The sequence below is a fragment of the Atractosteus spatula genome, unplaced genomic scaffold (genome assembly GCF_055471065.1).
Source record: "Atractosteus spatula isolate fAtrSpa1 unplaced genomic scaffold, fAtrSpa1.hap1 Scaffold_94, whole genome shotgun sequence".
Classification (NCBI taxonomy): Eukaryota; Metazoa; Chordata; class Actinopteri; order Semionotiformes; family Lepisosteidae; genus Atractosteus; species Atractosteus spatula.
Genome location: NW_028296928.1, coordinates 72,763 through 91,521, shown reverse-complemented (window position 1 = coordinate 91,521; position 18,759 = coordinate 72,763). Strand labels below are relative to the sequence as shown.

At 40.1% G+C, this 18,759-nt stretch overlaps 2 non-coding genes across 2 annotated transcripts; both read right to left on the bottom strand.

Annotated features, from left to right (window-relative positions):
- Positions 1-236: 236 nt before the first annotated feature.
- On the bottom strand, positions 237-318 carry trnas-gcu (transfer RNA serine (anticodon GCU)). The gene has a single exon. It is a non-coding gene; the product is annotated as a tRNA-Ser (tRNA).
- A 16,068-nt stretch (positions 319-16,386) lies between these two features.
- trnat-cgu (transfer RNA threonine (anticodon CGU)) lies at positions 16,387-16,458 on the bottom strand. Its single transcript has one exon. It is a non-coding gene; the product is annotated as a tRNA-Thr (tRNA).
- Between the last annotated feature and the right edge of the window lie 2,301 nt (positions 16,459-18,759).

Sequence of the window (18,759 nt, the reverse complement as noted above, 5' to 3'; positions counted from 1 at the left end):
CTGAAATTAACAAGAACATTTTCAAGATGCGCCATGTCCCTAAATCGTTCATCAGGACTACTATTAATATCAGGTGAAAGCAGTACAAAGCATAAATTTAACCTATTAAGAGACTATATCTGTCAGCTACTGCTGTAAGCCATGTTCAGCCAACGCTAGAAATATTACTGCTCTACTACAGTAGCTAAAGAAAGCAAGTCAGACTTAGAAACGGATCACAAGTCGAAGACCTAAACCGACGAGAATGGGATTCGAACCCACGCGTGCAGAGCACAATGGATTAGCAGTCCATCGCCTTAACCACTCGGCCACCTCGTCACGAAAGCTATCTACCCTTGGGCATGATTTTGGTCGGCGACCAGGCTCAGCGCACATCGACCTCAGATGTCTCAGAGCGGTGTGTCCAAGCGGCTGTATAAGAATAGGTAATAGGTTTATTCCATGCTGGAAAAAAGAAGAAAGAGACAACAACGTTTCGGCCGTGGAGCCTTCTTCAGGTGTGAGAGAGACAGGGCAGTAGGCAAAGGTAAAGTAGCGGGAGAACAAAGGTTTGAGGGTGGGTACCCACCTGTATAAGAATAGTGTTCTGCCGGCGCTGTGGTAAAGCTGGTGAAAGCACTTATTTCATAAAGAGGAGATCCTGGATCCGAATTCCAGCGGTACCTTTTTTCCTGTCTTGTTTTACAGAACATGTAATTTGGGACACTCAAAGAGGTCTTGATTTGGTTTAATGCGTTTATTCATTTCCTTTGCAGAACAACTTGCTTTTTTTAAAATCATATAGCTTGCGAAAGATGAAATGCGAGCGAATTTTTTTGTTCACCAAAAGTATGTAAATGAAAAAAAGCAAGGTGTAAGCATTTCTGTGGTGCAACCTGTTAGCGTGTTTGGCTATTAACTCCAAGGTGGGTTTTTTGATCCCACCCAGGGACGCACTTCTTCCTATAGTAAACATCATCGCCGCAAAAATTAAATTGTTCCGCAAAACCTGAACTATTTTGATATTTGCAGTAGTAAACAATTGAGTACCAGAGTCAACATTACCGGGAATTTCCAATAATTACGGACATTGGCAATTTCCAAGCAGTTAGTATTCACCCATGGAATTATAGGTTCCAGTGGGTGGCGGGAGAATTCACTTATGCTCCCGTTGCATCTTCAGCTAAAGTAATTTAAAATACATAGCAAAATTGTTTGAGAACTTGACAAGCAAAAACGACAGATCGCCGAAGTTGTATTTTAATATTTTCGTATATTTACTTTAATTTGAATATAAATGTTAACATAAACGCTGTTCAATATAATGTAATTTTGTTGTACTTTTAAAATATTTTAGCTGAGGATGCGAGGGGGGCTATTACACCTTGCCAAATATCTAAATAACTGTAAAATAGGCTGGCATTTTAATAAAACAGGCGATCAAAAGAAAGCTACAAATAGTACGGTATTATGCTCAATATCCCTCGATATTGAAGGTCAGATGAAGAACTTGAAGAAACTCTCAAAGAATCAACGGCAATAGCAGAGGATGTTGATTTTGAACCAACGTTTGCACCTCAATTATCCAGCAGTCTTTGCTTGACAGACTTCCTCAAGATATTCGGTGTTCTATACAGAAAATCGAAAATTAAAAGTGCTAATGTGCCAAGAGGGGTGGCCCGAGGCAAAGACTGCGGTAGAGGAAGAATAAGCTCCGCACGATAACGCGTGTCTAATACTCGGCCTCTGAAAGGCATCATATTCGTTGAACTGCCTCCCAGCTGTGACTCTTACACGAATTTCGCGGTACGTGTGTACGAGCTTATAATTCAGGAATATCAATGGTCAGACGTTTATGGTGGGTTTGTGTTTTGTATTATTTAGTGAATGGAAAAAAACATTTTCAAAAAAAGCTCGAATGAAATAATAAAAAAAGTTTATTTGCCTGTTTGTTGTAACAGCTGTGCCAAAAATATTCATCTACATCAGAATAGTACCTGAACGTGACTGGACCTTGTTGGATTTTAGGAAATTTATTTTTGCACATCTTCGCCTACGATCAGGAATACCTTCCTGTTTTCAGCGTATTTATTGTTTCTACCTGTGATCTCGGAAAGGAAGACCCACTACCTGTGAAATAGGTAAAACCGAAATATTCTGGGAATTTGCTGTGGTTTGAGAGGAGTGTATGAAGGTATTAAAGGAGAGAAGAGACGCGCATTCCGCAGGGGGAGCACAAAACCATGAACCCCGCCTGTGTCTTTTCTTATATAACCGCTGAGCCCGGACACAGCGTCTCCAGCCAGTGAAATACAGGATAAACCGCAAGGAAAACAATGTTTCTTTTAATAAGTCTTCTTCTGGTTTTCTATTTCGGTCTTTCACATTTGAATGCATACTTTGCAGTTAATCTTTCCTCGATTACAGGCAGCCCAAACAGTTCTTAAGGCAGACATCGAAGCCTATTTGACTTTCTGCTAATCACATAAGTGTTCAAGAAGTACTTCCCTGACCATCATGTGCCCCCAAGCCGGTTTCTCCGTTTTCCTCTTCCTGTCGTTGTCAGCAAGCACAAGAAGACAGGAAAAACGCAAGGCAGGGAAAAGACGGTAGCTGTCAGAAGTGGGATTTGAACCCACGCCTCTATTCAGAGACCAAAACACCCAAGCAATGGAAAAACATGAGCCCTTAAAACTGGCGCATCAGACCACTCGGCCATCCAGACAAGCTACAGAAGTTGGTGTGCTGGAAGCACAAGTCATTCACAAAACTGAGAAATGGTTTGCTGGAGAAGCGCCAAGTTGCCTGTTGTAGCCTAAACGGATCGAGGAAATCAAATTTTCGGATCGATTCAGAGTGTGCTTTACAGCCATTGTGTTATATTTTGATCTGCTAGGGTGCAGTCGTCTTCACAATCTGGATTATCTCATAAAGAGCGACGTCAGTGTAAAACAGCTATCATTTTTAAGAACAGACGTTGTATTGCATATTAATAATTGATTTATTTTCCTGATTACAATACAGTATACTTTCCTGATTGCAATGTATTGTGAAGCATAAAAGCCAGCTGCATCAATCTCTATTACGCGTCATTTATGAAGGCGTTTCAAATAGCAGCCAGTGCAGTACTTTTGGAGCATGTATTACATTGTAAATAGTCTTATTTAAAATCACACACTGTTATTTAGACAGCGCAAACCAGTCTGACCTCCTTCAACTTTCTGTGCTCGCTGAGTAGATCTTAAAGCAGCTGCAGCCAGAGTAGCCGTAATGGCAACACAGTGCTTGGAGTTCGGCTACTCTTATTTCTTCTGCAGAACCACCGGCATCGGAATATACTGATCCGCATAAGAAGCGCTTTCGGTTTCTGATCGTTTTTATTGAGCGCTGCTCTAAACTTTACATTTGCTCGTACTTGTTTTTCCCATGAAAAAAGACATTTTTCTCATTACATGATTTCACTTTTTTTCTTTTCAACAAGTAGAAAGAAATAAAATATAATTCCGTATAAGAGACACAGGTTGGATGGTTGGTGGTCTAAGGCGTTGCGTTTAGGTTGCAGCTTTTCCTGGAGACTTTTGTTTAAACCCCACTTCTGACAACGTAGAAACGATAAAATCCCTAGGTAGAAAGCATCTCGCATTTCACGTGTTCAATGTTAATTGTCTCAGTGGTTGCCTCAGTGAATGATGGACCTTCTCTCTTGCAGGGTGACGGAAACTTCTTCAGAGAGGGAGTCTCTGGAGTTTACAGCCAGTGCAGTTTCTCCTGGAGACGTATGTTCAAATCACACTTCTGATGAAAAGCTTTTCTCGTTAGAGTAGAAACGATAGAAGCCTTAAGTGGGAAAAAAAATCACGGCACGGCTTTTCTTCATCAAGAGCCGAGACAACAGAAACAGACTTCAAACTGACATGAATTACTTCATGAGCGTTTATGACCGTCTTTAAAAAGCTGAGAGCAGGCGAAAACGTCATTGGAAATGAGGAAATGTCTGCTGACTGTAAACAGAGCTCACGCTCAGCTGCGAATAAGCGCTCCTCTTTAGTACAGTGCTGAGTGCCTACGTTTGCTGCGGGGGAGACCGGGGTACTTTTCTGTGACAGGGCGCTGGTTTAATTTTTTAACAACCTGACTCCACTTAAAAGTGTGTACTGTGTACTAACTTTCGAACTACTTAGTGCGGTAGAATATGGAGATCATCTCTAGCTCTGAGCTCAACTGCAACAAGAAGTCGTGCTGAACAAAGTCAGAGTCCAGCTGAACGTGTGCTCAGTGTGGTGCTCAGGACACGGGAGCATTGCTGTGGCTCTAATTAGCACGAACTGCAGGGGCTCTGAATCAGAACGTTTCAATTTATCTGTTCAGTAAATTAAAATGCAGGACACGTTAAAATCGGATTATGACTATATAACCGAATGTCCCTCACAGTTTAAAAGATACCAGTAAGGACACACAATTACTAATGCGATACTTATTGGAAATAGTCCCAAAACAAGCACGTATCGCAGCTGGTAGACCCCTGTAATAATTTTGCAGTGACAGAACACTTTGAAGATTTGCAATCTATTTAAATATGAATTTTCTAAATTTCAGTTCTCTTCACTCCCTGGCATAACTGAACTCTCACCTTCACATACTAAAGGCATTACATGCATTAGCTGTGATAATGCTTCTAAGAAGCACAGAATGACATTTAGTTTTGTTCCTCATTTCCCCCAAGAAAAAAAAAGGAGTCAATTTCCGCCTGGAATGATTGATGCCCCATCAAACATGTTTTAATATCCCCGGAAGTTTATACGGTAGAATCCTGGTTTGTGGCTTAAATTCAAGGTAAAAAAGACTAAGGAAACGAGTTGGAAACAATGTCGATCTGGGATTTTACTCATCTGGAACATTTCACTACATTGGGCAGTATGTGTCAGAGTGCAGCTCCTGGTATCCCTTCGATAGCTCAGTTGGTAGAGTAGGGAACTGTAATGGAAACACTTGGGAATCCTTAGGTCGTTGGTTTGACTCCAGCTTGAAGGAAGGTGCCTTTTGTGTATTGTAACCAAAGAGTTAAAATAGTGAATCTGTTTAATTCAGTCGTTGATCAAAAGCTCAATAAACGACGAAGCAGAGGCTCCTGTTCCAAATTCAGCTCCCATCTGATTGTCTTGTTTTGGCCAAGATCTGATCTATGAATTAAGGGACTTCTCTGTCTGCTTTGTAATTCAAAAATACATTTTGTAATGCAAATGTCAAGTTTTTTGTAGATATAAAGGTGTTCTCTGTTTTCAAAGGATAGCTACTTAATTGGCTTTATGATTTGGTATTGATTTTGTATCGTTGTATTATTAACTTTGTGCTTTCTGTGTTTTTATCATTCTCACTCCCTGTGCTGAAAACAGAATTATCTCTTCCCCGAACATCGTCTACAGATCACTTGTGTGCTTTTAACCTTCTCCCAGCTACAGGCGAGACTGAAGCTGGAGATGTGAAGGCACCCGCTGGTGCATCTTCTCCAAATTTCACAATTGCAACAGACTTCTCTTTTTTTTAAAAAAGTAGATATAGCCCTGAAAAAAGCATTAGCTTTATCAGTTTTTACATTAATCGATTTTGAAACAAATATTCTATTTTTATTGCAATTTACATAATAATAATTATTATTATTATTATCGCTTAAACTTATATAGCGCTTTTCTGGACACTCCACTCAAAGCGCTTTACAGGTAATGGGGAATCCCACTACCCCCACCAATGTGCAGCCCCACCTGGATGATGCAACAGCAGCCATACTGTGCCAAAATGCTCACCACACATCAACAATCAGTGGGGAGGAGAGCAGAGTAATGAAGCCAGTTCATAGATGGGGATTATTAGGAGGTCATGACTGGTAAGGGCCAATGGAAAATTGGGCCAGGATGCCGGGGTTACACCCCTACTCTTTCAAGAGACGACCTGGGATTTTTAAAGGCCAGAGAGAGTCAGGACCTCAGTTTTACTTCTCAGCCAATGGACGGCACCTGTTTACAGTTTAGTGTCCCCGTCATTATACTGGGGCATGAGGACCCACATGGACCGCAGGGTGAGCGCCCAGCGACAGAAACCAGATGGTACCGTGTGTCGGGCTCGGCTGCGAGCAGGACAATGACGTCACGGGGACAAAGTAGAAAAAATCAAAACAGTTCTGTAAAAGACCTGTGTCAGCTGTCGGTTAGCAGTCTGGACTCTAAATCCATCGATCTGATTTCAAATCTCTCTAACACCTGAGCTGCGGCTTCTTTTGAGTAGTTATTCAGGAGAACACTATGTTGATTGTATAGATGAAACGTTTAATATATTCAGGTGGGTAGCTACTTCAGCATGCCTATCTGCAAAGAAACAAGTAATGTTTGTATATAAATGAATGTCTCTGACAACTTAATGTTAGTTTTTAATTTAGTTTTAGTTTTACGATGTAGGTCAGGCGTTGACATATGCACAAACACACGAAATGTCTCACTCCTGATTCAGCTCATGCTTCATACGAGTGAAGTGATTCCTCCTGCTTCTCGTACAACCATATCAGAACAGAAGCCCGTGTCACCCAGCTCTGATTCAAGAGCGACTCACATCTTGACAGGGTGCCCCTTTGGTCAGAAAAAATAGTTGTCAGAAAATGTGAGAAAAGGAAAGTTATGTACAGTAAGCTTTCACACACAGCTCTCACACACAGCATTAGAGATTGGAATCTGATTGTAAAAAAAAAAACTGCCCGTCTCCCCGGCATTTAACGGTGCTGTTGCTTTTATTTTACATATTGTTAGCATTTTAATGAATTTTTAAAAGATTTATACACAAATCGCTAAATACGAAACGTAAAAAAACCAACTGTAAGCAATTGACCATTCATATTCCTGAATTTTAAATCCCTGTGTTTATCTGTGTCCAAGTGCCTGGTGCAGCTATTTTGAAAGCATACCTCAAGGAGGGCTTTACACGCAGTCTGGGGTATTTTCTCCTTTTACATTTTTGTGATTTTATATCGAACCTGGTATACTCCCAAAAGTGCACAGTAGCTTGTACTGTGTGCCCTGTTTGCCTTTGTAAGCGTTTGTTTAAAAAATAACTTCACAATACGATAAAAACAGAGAAAGCACAAACTTAATAATATAACGATTCAAAATCAAAACCAAATCATAAAGTCAATTACAGATGCAGCCATTCAAAATGCGCGGGCGATACCGCATTATTTTCCGGTACGCTGTACGCAGTCTACCGCAAGCTACCGGTAAATACCGCGAGTTACCGGTAAATACCGCTAGCAAAATAATAGTATCCGGAATTTCCGCAAGGTGGAGCTAATAAAGCTCAACCTCTCATGTTTGAGCTGTAGCCATCAAAGTCTTTAACGAAGATATTAATAATAGTATTAATAATAAATGACCTTGGACAAGCTGTAAACTCAAAGTATTGCCCTGGTCCACATTCTTTTTTTCATTGACCGTCTTTGTAAAAGTAACGCCACAGCATTTCGCAATCACGCATTTTTTTCCAATCATGCAAAGTACAGTGATTCACCATGCCTTTCACATGCTCATAAAAGAGATTGATTTAGGGACATAAACATATTACCGTATGCAAACTGTACTGTATACAGTATGTATATGTATATTTAATGTCTTAACTGTGCCCGTTTAAGTATTGAATATTCATATCTAATTTTACCACTGAAGGGAAATCTTAGTAGCTGAGCATAAAAACAATAGGAGCATACTGCAACGCGTGTGAAGGCCATAAACGATATTAATTTTGGAACATAAACATACAGTATATGGCTGGTCTCGGTACTTTAAAGAAAACATACACGAAACATGGTTTCATTATGACCAGAATCTTGAGATATTTTTAACTTGATTTACAGTATTTGAGAGGTATGTCTTAACACCGATACTACAGTGCTTAAGTACTACTCACGTATATGTTTCTAGGTTTATATTATGCATTTCATACGGTCAAATTACTTTTGAGCAACTAATAAGAAGCGCGAAACGGTATGCGTTTTACTTTCGTTTCGTGCTGGGACCCGTGGATTGATTAGAGATATCAAGTACATACAAGTCATTTTTTAAATGTTGTAGTTCGTCTTGAAAAAATGTTACGAGTACATCATCTATCAACAATTACACAGGTTCTGTTTCCATATTGCGGATTTTGGTTACGTAATATTATTTTCTAGATTTCACGTTGTGAATATATGATTTGGGCAAACAGAGCCGCAAAGAAGTACATTATGGGTTGTTGTTTTTTTTTGCAGTTTTATCTAGAACAAGCGATGCTTAAACCTTTGTCTGATTCTTGTGAAACTATCCACACGACAGTTACAGTACCTAGGAGTTGACTTCAGTGATGTCACTGATGGGATGTTTCTAAAAATCCATCCTCTGTAAAACGTCTTCTCTAGTTGTCCTGCATATGTATTCGCTAATGAAGCTGTGTGTTCTGAGCCTGGATCTCTACATTTCTGTATGAACCACCTTAGAGGGCTAAAGACAGCTTGTGTTTAAATTGAGTGTAAGGCAATTTATGCTTCTAAAGTCATGGTCAGCATTTTTGTACTGTGCTGTAAACTTGTTCTGTGCCTAGTCACATTATTTTATAGCGTTTTCATAGCGTTATCAAATCTGGTGGCGCTGTGTTAGTTTCCTGACTCCCATGTCACATGGTCTGTGATTGTAACCTGTAATACCGGTTTAATTCGTCACAGCCAGCACTCCGGTTGTAAAGTAGAAGCAGGCGAGATTTCCAGCGAAAAACACCTCCCCCTTCTTCAGGTGTGAGGGTCTTCTGCTCAGAATGAAACGCTAAAATGTAATGTAGGCTCTGAATGGGTTCTGACTTGCTTTAACAAAATATGTTTACAAATCCTTTCACCTGGCATTTTCGTAGTTAGAAATTATGGAACGCTCTGTTAAAAGCAAGGGAGTTTTTATGTCCGTTGCAGTTCTTTTGCAACATGAATATAATTATATCGTTATTAATTTCTTGAGATACGCGATTCCATATTATATTCCCTTTTAATCAAATTCTAAAAGTATGCTTGTTGACTCCGGTATCGCGTTAGTTAAAGACTTCGATGCTTAAAATGTTTAGGAGAAATGGAATACTGGTGTGTATGTTTTCTTTAAAGTACCGAGACCAGCCATATACTGTATGTTTAAGTTCCAAAATTAATATCGTTTATGGACTTCACACGCGTTGCAGTATGCTCCTATTCTTTTTATGCTCAGGCACTAAGTAAAAGGAGATGCTTCATATTGCTTGACTAATTTTAAAAACTAAGTTAGAAATGCAGACGCTCCCTCGGTGCGCTGCTCTGGTGCGCCGGCTCTTACACAGTGCCTGTCTGCCGTAAGCGTTACAATATACATACCCAACACTGCTTGTACCCATCTGTCATGCAAATAAAACACCTTGAATTGAATTGAATTGAGGGGAGAGGGGGGAATACTAAAGGCAATACTGGCTCAATACCCTCGATGGGCTTTGACGTGCTAATGCGTTGGTTTAACAGTCCGGGTGTGGCAGGCTTCCAATGTCAACTCGACTCGATTGGAAGACAATGAACGTATTTTGTGATATTTAGAAATATAAATTTGTTTGGTGCGAGTGAGGTTTTATTTAATCTCTGACCAAGGGAAACGTTTCATTTTTTCAAAGAAATGTTTGTTAAAAAATAAAGTCATAGTTCTATGGGATTCAATCACAGACCATGTGACAAGGGAGTCAGGAAACTACTCTAACACACAGCGCCACCGGATTTAATAACGCAATAAAAACGCTATAAAATAATGTGACTAGGCACAGAAAAAGTTTACAGCACAGTACAATAATAAATGCTGACCATGACTTTAGAAGCATAAATTACCTTACACTCAATTTAAACACAAGCTGTCTTTCTGTATGAACCTCTAAGCTGGTTCATACAGAAAATGTAGAAATGCATTAGCCTGATTATGATTAAAAAACACATAATTAAACACGCGTTTGCGATTTAAATCAGAACACGATTTAAATCAATATAAATGTTTATATTGTAACGCATACTGTCCAGCCTCCATTTCTCTATAAAAATTTACTCTGTTGCACACACACACACAATAGAAGGAGGAACCGCTGTCAGAAGGGAAGATATGTTCAAAATATCGCAAATATCGTTCATGTTGCGATATTTTGAAATATAAAAGTCAATTTATTGTCCATAATATCGCTATTCTATTTTTTCGAAGAAATGTTTGTTAAAAGAAAAGTCCGGCACCAGCTGGATTCGATCACACAACCTCCCAGTTGCTAGTCACGCACCTAGACCAGTCGGCTAGAAGACAGCTCGCATGAACAGGCAGGCGAAAAAGCCCTACACAGCCCTGTCGCAGCACACGAATACCGTTATTAAATTCTTTAGATACGCGATTCCATATTATATTCCCTTTTAATCAAATTCTAAAAGTATGCTTGTTGACTCCGGTATCATGTTAGTTAAAGACTTCAAAGCTTAAAATGTTTAGGGAGAAATGGAATACTGGTGTGTATTTTTTTCTTTAAAGTACCAAGACCAGCTACAGTATATACTGTATGTTTATGTTCCAAAATTAATATCGTTTATGGCCTTCACACGCGTTACAGTATGCTCCTATTCTTTTTATGCTCAGCTACTAAGATTTCCCTTCAGTGGTAAAATTCAATATCTACAACGGGCACAGCAAAGACGTTTTTACTGTAAGTCTTTCTACGACAGACCAACGGACCACGAGTGCCCCTGTCGGTCAACCAATCACGTACTGCGGTGCCACGCGTCATCTTGCGTCATACTGAGCGACGTCACCTGCGGTACGTGTCTGTGACGCGCACTTTGAATGGCTGCATCTGTAAGTACCTAACTTTTGAAAACAGACAACACATTATCTATAAAAAACTTGACATTTGTATCTATTTTTGAATTACAAAGCAGACAGAGCAGTCCCTGAACTTAAAGACCAGATTTGTTAAAATCCCTTGTACCAATTTAGATTGATCTTGATCAGAACACGACCATCAGACGTGAGGGGAATTCGGAACAGGAGCCTCTGCTTCGTCATTTATTGAGCTTCTGATCAACGTCTGAGTGAAAGTTATTTATTGTCTTTGATTAAAGTACGCAAAAGGCACCTGCGTACACCTTTTAGCTCATAAATTCATCGTACATTTATATCCCATCAATATAAACAATGTTATCTTTACCTAGCACTAAATGTAGCTCTAAATAAATGCAAATTTTAAAAAACATTTAAAAATAATTGCTATTCCATATATTGTAACTTTGTGGTATTTAGAATTTTTATCTGAGGATGCAGGGGAAAGTATTATACAACTGTGAAAGAGGCTCGAATTTTAATACAATTTCGATCAAAAGAAAACCAAAATCCGTAAGATTTTACCGTCAATATCCCTCGATATTGACGTTCAGTTGAAAGATTTGAAGAAACTCTCAAAGAAGCAACTGCAGTTGGAGAGATTGGATTTGAACCGATGTTCGCAGCTCAATAATCCATTCGTCCTCGAAAGAAGCAAAGGTTAGTATGTTTTGAGTGTCACCATGATCCTCTTCTCAATCCAAACGAAAGGTTTTATGTGATCCTGATCCCACTAGAAAAAGAGTTAATTTCCTGCTGCACTGATATCCCTTCAAATGTTTTATAAGAACTCTGGAAGTTTATACAGTAGAAGCCTGGTCCATTTCTTCTACTAAACGAGACTATGGGAGTGAGTATTTTGATGTCGAACTGGGATTTAAATAAAGAGGAACACTACACTACACTACACTTGGGCTACGCGTGTGACAAAACGTTTATTTTCTGACCCCTCGATAGCTCAGTTGCTAGCTCTTAAGACTGTAGAAAAAGCAGCGAGTATTTCTTATGTCCCAGGTCTGAATCCAGTTTGAAGGATGGTGTTTTCTTGTTCCTTATTCAAAAAGTGAAAATTGCTTATTTGTCTTTCACTTTGACATTCACCCGAAAACTCAGTATACAAAGAAGTAGAGGCTCCTGTTCTGAATAATCCTCACGTCTGATTGTTTTGCTTAGACCTTTAAAATGTACACTGTGGACTGTTTGCTCTTCCTAACACAATTAAAAAGCCGCCGACAAACTTACCGATCGGGAGTTTAGTTCAGTGATAGCGCGCACTTAAGACGCTCCGTTTTCTATCGCCGGCATCTCTGTATTCTTTTTAAACGCGATATCTTTTATTCTTCGTGTGTGAATTTCAGGGAGACTCATAAACCCTTTGTCTGTTTTAAAGATACATTATTTTAAACCAGACGTAATGAAAGACGTAGTAATAAGATACACGTACAAAACACATGAATAGTAGCGGCTCTGAACTGAATGTGGTGCTGTATGGGAACGCGATGCAAACGCCAATGGCACAATGGATAACGTGTCTGATTACAGATCAGAAGACTTTAGGTTTCTACTCCTTTCTGGTTCGTGAAGAAGATTTAAACCACACTACTCAACACTGACATCGACGTGTGTGAGGTCCTACACAACCTTACTATCGACTAGATGAGTCTTCTGTTCTATCTCCGATTCTTTCTGCACATTCCTGCTATTTCACCACCGTTATTGTAGGACAACAGCCACAGACACGAGAAGATATACTATTCCGAACAAATGTCTTAAATAATCAAGTTGAAAAGGGTGACAATAAGTTTTTGTTTCTTTAACGTAACCTTACTTTTGCCTGTAAAGTTCACATTATTTTCTGTAGCCGCAAATCCTCAATATTTCTGCTGTCTCCCGAGAAACACAAGCGTGGAGTCAAATCATATTACAGTACACAGCTGATAGTAATTTAAGTAGGGAGCTGCGTCACATAAAATTGCAGTAAAGCGCTTTAAATATGACTCTGAAGTACTGGGAAAGATGATTATTTTGAGCGTGCCTCCCAGGGTCTGCTACGAGGCTGAAGTTGGCTTCTTATTCGCCAGCTTCTTCGCGTTTTTCGTTCCACCTTAAATGCTGCTGCTGTGATGTTATGTCGCCTTTCGCCTGTAGATGGCTCTCTTCGATCAGTACTAATACGGCTGGAATACTGCAGACATCCTCAGTGAAAGGAAATATCCAAATAAATAGCGACTGTTCAAATCATATTTTTGTATGCAATATATTTCAGAAAATCGCAAACCAATTTTGAAAACTCACCATAACACGGACTTACACTGGGAAAAGGTGATTGTACTTTCTGCTTATTGCTACGGCCTTCCCCCCCAATTATGAAAATGTCTCACAGTTCTGACACCGACGTGTGAAAGACAATGTAACAGACTATCAAAATCCTGAAGTACAAAACATTTTAATGCACCAGTTTTTTTAAATATGACCCTCTGATCTTGGCATGTCAGAATACATTGGGAAAAAGTATGGCACGAATTGCACGAATTGCAATGGCACACATTGTTGAGAATATCACTGACCTTGCCGATATTTGCAGGGGATACGAATATTTTGTACATGTTGAACTACAACACGTAAAAATTGAGCTCCTTAGTCAATATCACCGGGAATGTCCAATAATGACGAACGTCAGTAGCTCCAAGGAAACTTAGAATCGCACATGGAGTTTTATCTTTGAATGGAGGGTGGGAGAATTCATTTATACTCTCGTTGCTCATTAGCTAAATTATTTTAAAAATATGACACAGATTTGTTCGAGAAACTTGTAATCGCCTTAAAGAGAGTCTTCTTGAAGATGTGCACCAGCTAGCTCTCCACTGTCAATTGACAGGACTTTAGAAGAAACTGTTCTCATACAACCAACATACAAATTACACATCTTAAGTCACATGAAGAGAAATCCTTGTACTAAATAACATAAAACTGTCGCTGTAAATTATCACCAAGCTGTTTTATGTGTCTGACCACCTCTTTCCTACTTTGCAGAGAGCACAATTCTTTCTGTTTCTTCATCGCTATTTTACTGTCTCTTTCCCCCACGTGGAGATGGATCCACAGCAGAAACTTTTGGTCCGTTCCTGTTACTCTGTCCGATTGAAAGAGCTGTATTAAAGGCACTCCCATCTCTGCAGGAAAGTTATTGCTGCTCTCAACACAATATACTGCAGCCAAATGTGATAGCGATACTGTCACTGCCTGTGGGCCACGTGTTCCTGTTGTCAGCCTATTATGTCATGTCCATCCACACCCAGAAACATTACTGCTGTAGCACAAGAGTTATACAGGCGCAGTCAATAGAGCATGAATCTCTTAATCTCAGAACTGTGGGTTCAGCCCCCACATTGGGTCCCTCTGTGTCAATTTGATCCCCCCAATCCCCCTAGCAGGACCTGATGGCGTAACAGTGATACCCAGTGCCTTATATGACCTTTACGTAATTCAGCTTTCTTTCCACTTGATTCAGATTTTGATCTGAAATCATCGGCCAAACAAGAGTTTGTCTAAATCGAGGGAGATCTGCTCACAAGCAAGTATTAAACACTTCAGCATTTACTGTTCGAATACCACATTTTGTCAAAACACTGCCGCTTCTTTAGCTAATAAGTAATGGTTTTTGAGCACGCATTGTATTGTTAATGCTTATATTAAAAAAGCATAAATTCACATAATGGAATTTGGACTGAACAAAGTAGTCCAGCCCCTTTACAACATTACATACCCACTGATTAAAGCTTAAAACTACAGCAGCAGGAGTAACAATAATGGCAACAACATGTTTGGAGTTCGGCATTTCATTTATTCTGCGGAAACATCGTATCGGAATGAACTGCCCGAGATAAAAGAGTAATTGCGGCTTCAGATCGTTTTTACAGAGCATTGCGTTGTTCTGTTCATGCTGACTACACGCTTTAAATTTGTCGTTTACTGCAAGCGTTGTTTTTTCTGAAATTCCTCGCATTTGAGCCAGCACTAAAATATTTCATTCCCGTCGCTGAATACATCGTGGAAACGGTATTTGCAACAGAATGCTGTCACACATGAAACCTTTTTGTTATTCGGTTCTGAAGTTTGAAAATGAAAATAAAACGGGGATCACTTCATAGACTTGAAAGAAGTCCAAGCAGCATAAAAACCCGCGAATTCTCACAAAGGCTGCACCTTTCTTCTGCTGCTTTTATAAATCAGCCTTAAACATTTGAATGCATACCTTACTGCTGCTAATCACATTCACGTGTTTACGAAGCTTTTTTCTGTCAGTTATGTTTTTGCTAAGTAGTTTCTCCGTTTTCCTCGTACTGTGATTGTCAGCGAGCACAACAAGACTGAAACAGTGTAAAGGCAGGTAAAAAAGACAGGGTAAAACGCCTGACTGTCGGGAGTGGGATTTGAACCCGTGCCTCTATTTGGAGAGCGAAACACAAAGCTTAAAAGACACGAATCTGTGAATTTGCTGTTTTAAAACGCTCGACTATCCTGAAGAAATGGGTGCTGATTGCACCAGTTGCATCCGATTTTCCGTAACTTTAGGACGATTGATACGACTGGACGAACAAAATTTGTGGCGTTTAGCATGACATGGAAAACGGTACCGGAGCATTCGGGTCCGGACTACCAGACTCAGAAACAGTTTTTACCCCCGCACTATCAAACTATTAAACTCCTAGCCTCTCTCACTCTCACCTATGATCTGAACCTCACAGTGCCTTCTTTCTTACCAAAAACCCAAACACACATTGAAAATCTACCTCTACCATACATGTCAAAAGCTCACTCCCCATAATTTCTATCCCTTTATTTCATTCTTTTGATGCATGTTTTTGCACATAACCTGTTACCTTTTTGTTGTTTTGCACACTGCCTGTTGTTGTTTTTTGCACATCGGCTGTTGTCTCTGTCTTTCTTTTGTAATACAATTGTATTGTTGTTGTGTTGTTGTGTTTTTTTCTTTGTACTACTTATGTCCGAGAGCTAGCTAAATAGCATTTCGTTATACCATATACCTGTGTATAAGTATAATGACAATAAACTTGAACTTGAACTTGACATAGTCTTGCAGGCAGTATATACGCATGCTGACGCAGCTACCCACCTGAACTATTATTTTATCGTTTACTCGTTTAAAAAAACACGGTCTTCTCGTTCCTAAGTCAGATTTTTAGTGCTTTCGAACGTTACTTCCAACCTGGACTGACAGCTCACCCGATCTGTTTGTGATCAGACCATGGAGTGGGGGGCTGTACCAAGCGCACGTTCCTTCCCAATGCTGAGGTGATCATTCGGAAGATGGGTGTGAAGAGAAACAAGCTTTGTCGACTAAAAAACAAGGCAGGATATGCAAGAATACTAATCACTGGCGACAGTTACGCTCTCTTACTATTCAGACTCCTACATTGCGAGTTTTTTGAAGACTTTGAAACTAAAGGAAAGCAGTGACAAATGAAACAGGCACAGGTGGGGTTTGAACCCACGATTTTCGGTTTACGAGACCGACGCCTTACCACTTGGCCACCGCGCCTTCAAACAACATAGGAATAATGTTGTTCAAATTATTTTTTTTCTGAATCTGGTTTACATCGCCTGGAGGCAGCAACAACAATAAAAGGGATACTTAACAAGGAGATACGCTGTAGCAGTGCGACTCCAACAGGTGCTCCTGAAGAGACTGGAGGTTTAAGCCAGCTCCTTAGAGCGCTTGGCCGCGTTACTCTCAACAGCGGCTCTTCAGCTCTTGTTGTTTGACCTAGTGGTTTTATAACGCGTGGAAACGACCGCAACTTCTTTTTCTGAGATGCTTTCTCTCACGTGGTGAAATCTCGACCTCTTTGGCATCTCTGGCTATAGTTCTTCAGTAGAGCAGGCTTTCACACCTCTGCTTATAGTACCCTTGAAGTCATTTTATTTTTACAGGAAGACGCATTCCCTAACGATCTCTCCTGTTTTAGAAATGCTTCATAAGGCGTGTTTGATTCAACGGACAAACAGTATACTAATTGTACAATGCAGATCTATGGGGCATTCGTACTGGATTTGACTGGGATTCTGAAATACTTCTTGCAAAGGTATTCAGACTTTCTTGAACCTAGAATAAAAACACAGACCTGAAACTCCTTAGCTTCCAATCTCTGATGTTGCTCTCCTTAAACTCGGACGTGATGTTCTGCAGACGTGTGCATAATGTCCTGTTTTCTTACAGTGTAGACATTTTGCTGTTCACGCTCCGCATTCATCTGCTTTGTGCGTTGTCAACATGTAATGTCAGCCGTCCCCTGTTCTTCTATATCTCTAGCATGACTGCGTCCTGCTGCTCGGCTTTTGTTTGTAAAGTTTGAGCGAGCACCCCGTTCAGTGTCACTTTGTCACTGTGGTCAGAAAGCATTCTTGATTCTGCTTGAGCTGCTTCATGAATTCTAGCGACTTTAAGAGCTCTTTCTAAAGTCAGCCCTTCCTCCTGCAGCTCCGAGGTTCAGTAGAAGCGGTGGAAAAAGATGGGCATAAGCAAAGCTTCTCGGCGCGGCTGCCATACCCAGTGGGCATTGATTCGTCGAATATACGTATATTTACGGCGAAAATACGGCTATACGTATATATACGTCGCCTCGACGTATAATCAACGTCGAATTGCAACCGTAAAATCGACGACATGAATAAACGCATATATAACGTCGAAAACACATCTAACACAGTGCCTGAGGCTTTTTACTGTATGTATCGTGTGTGCCGCAACTAAGAGTATACGGCACTCTGCACAGTGTACGAAGTAAATTATTTTCGCAGTAATTAATTTATTATATTTACTATATTTATTATACACGTGTAAATTAATTACTGCGACACGATACATACAGTAAAAAGCCTCAGACACTATGTTAGATGTGTTTTCGACGTTATATATGCGTTTATTCATGTCGTCGATTTTACGGTTGCAATTCGACGTTGATTATACGTCGAGGCGACGTATATATACGTATAGCCGTATTTTCGCCGTAAATATACGTATATTCGACGAATCAATGCCCACAGCTTGGCATACAAGGGTTTTGCTGAGGGGGTCTTGCCACCTGCCCGAAAAAAAACAGTAAAATGTTTGAGTGCCTATAGAGTTTCTATTTTTATTTTCTTGAGAAAAGTTGATACCATTTCCTGGACACCCCGTCCCCCATCAGTGCGCGGTGCCCGGGGAAAAATCTGTAGGGGGGCGTCTGAAATTCTGAGGGGGGTGATATTTCGGTTGAAACGGAGCTGTACGGTGCAGCTACCCAAATGAAATCTCGTAGCTATGCCATTGATTAGTGCTTCATGATAGAAGATAACGACTAGCAATCTGGTATTTGCGATGAAGTTCAGTTTCACATTTTTCGTCACTCTCACGGTTTGTATTGCCTGGAGCGAAAAGTACCATAAGCGTTCATTTTTGCAGCTACATGGACGTTCTGAATCGTTAAGAAAAAAATGTTGTAAAACCAACAGAAAGCACAGACTGCTATAACTAGTCCTAGTTATATAACGATGTTAAGTATAATGATAAACTACTGCAAGGAATCGGTCCACATGAGCAAACAGGATCATAATGTTGACACTCAATAACAACACTGATATGTGCAGTTCCTGGACGGATAGCCCTCCTGCCCATCAAACAGACTGAGTGACTGTTCGTGTCATTTAGTGTTGTCTGACCATTGACAAAGTACAACTATTTTTTTAGGACGCAAATTAAGTTAGGTAAATCTTTTTGCCCAAAACTGAAGGGGCGACATTCCTCCCTCCCCCCGTGATGCCAGGCCTGTACCCATCCTATTCCATAATGTCATTATATATA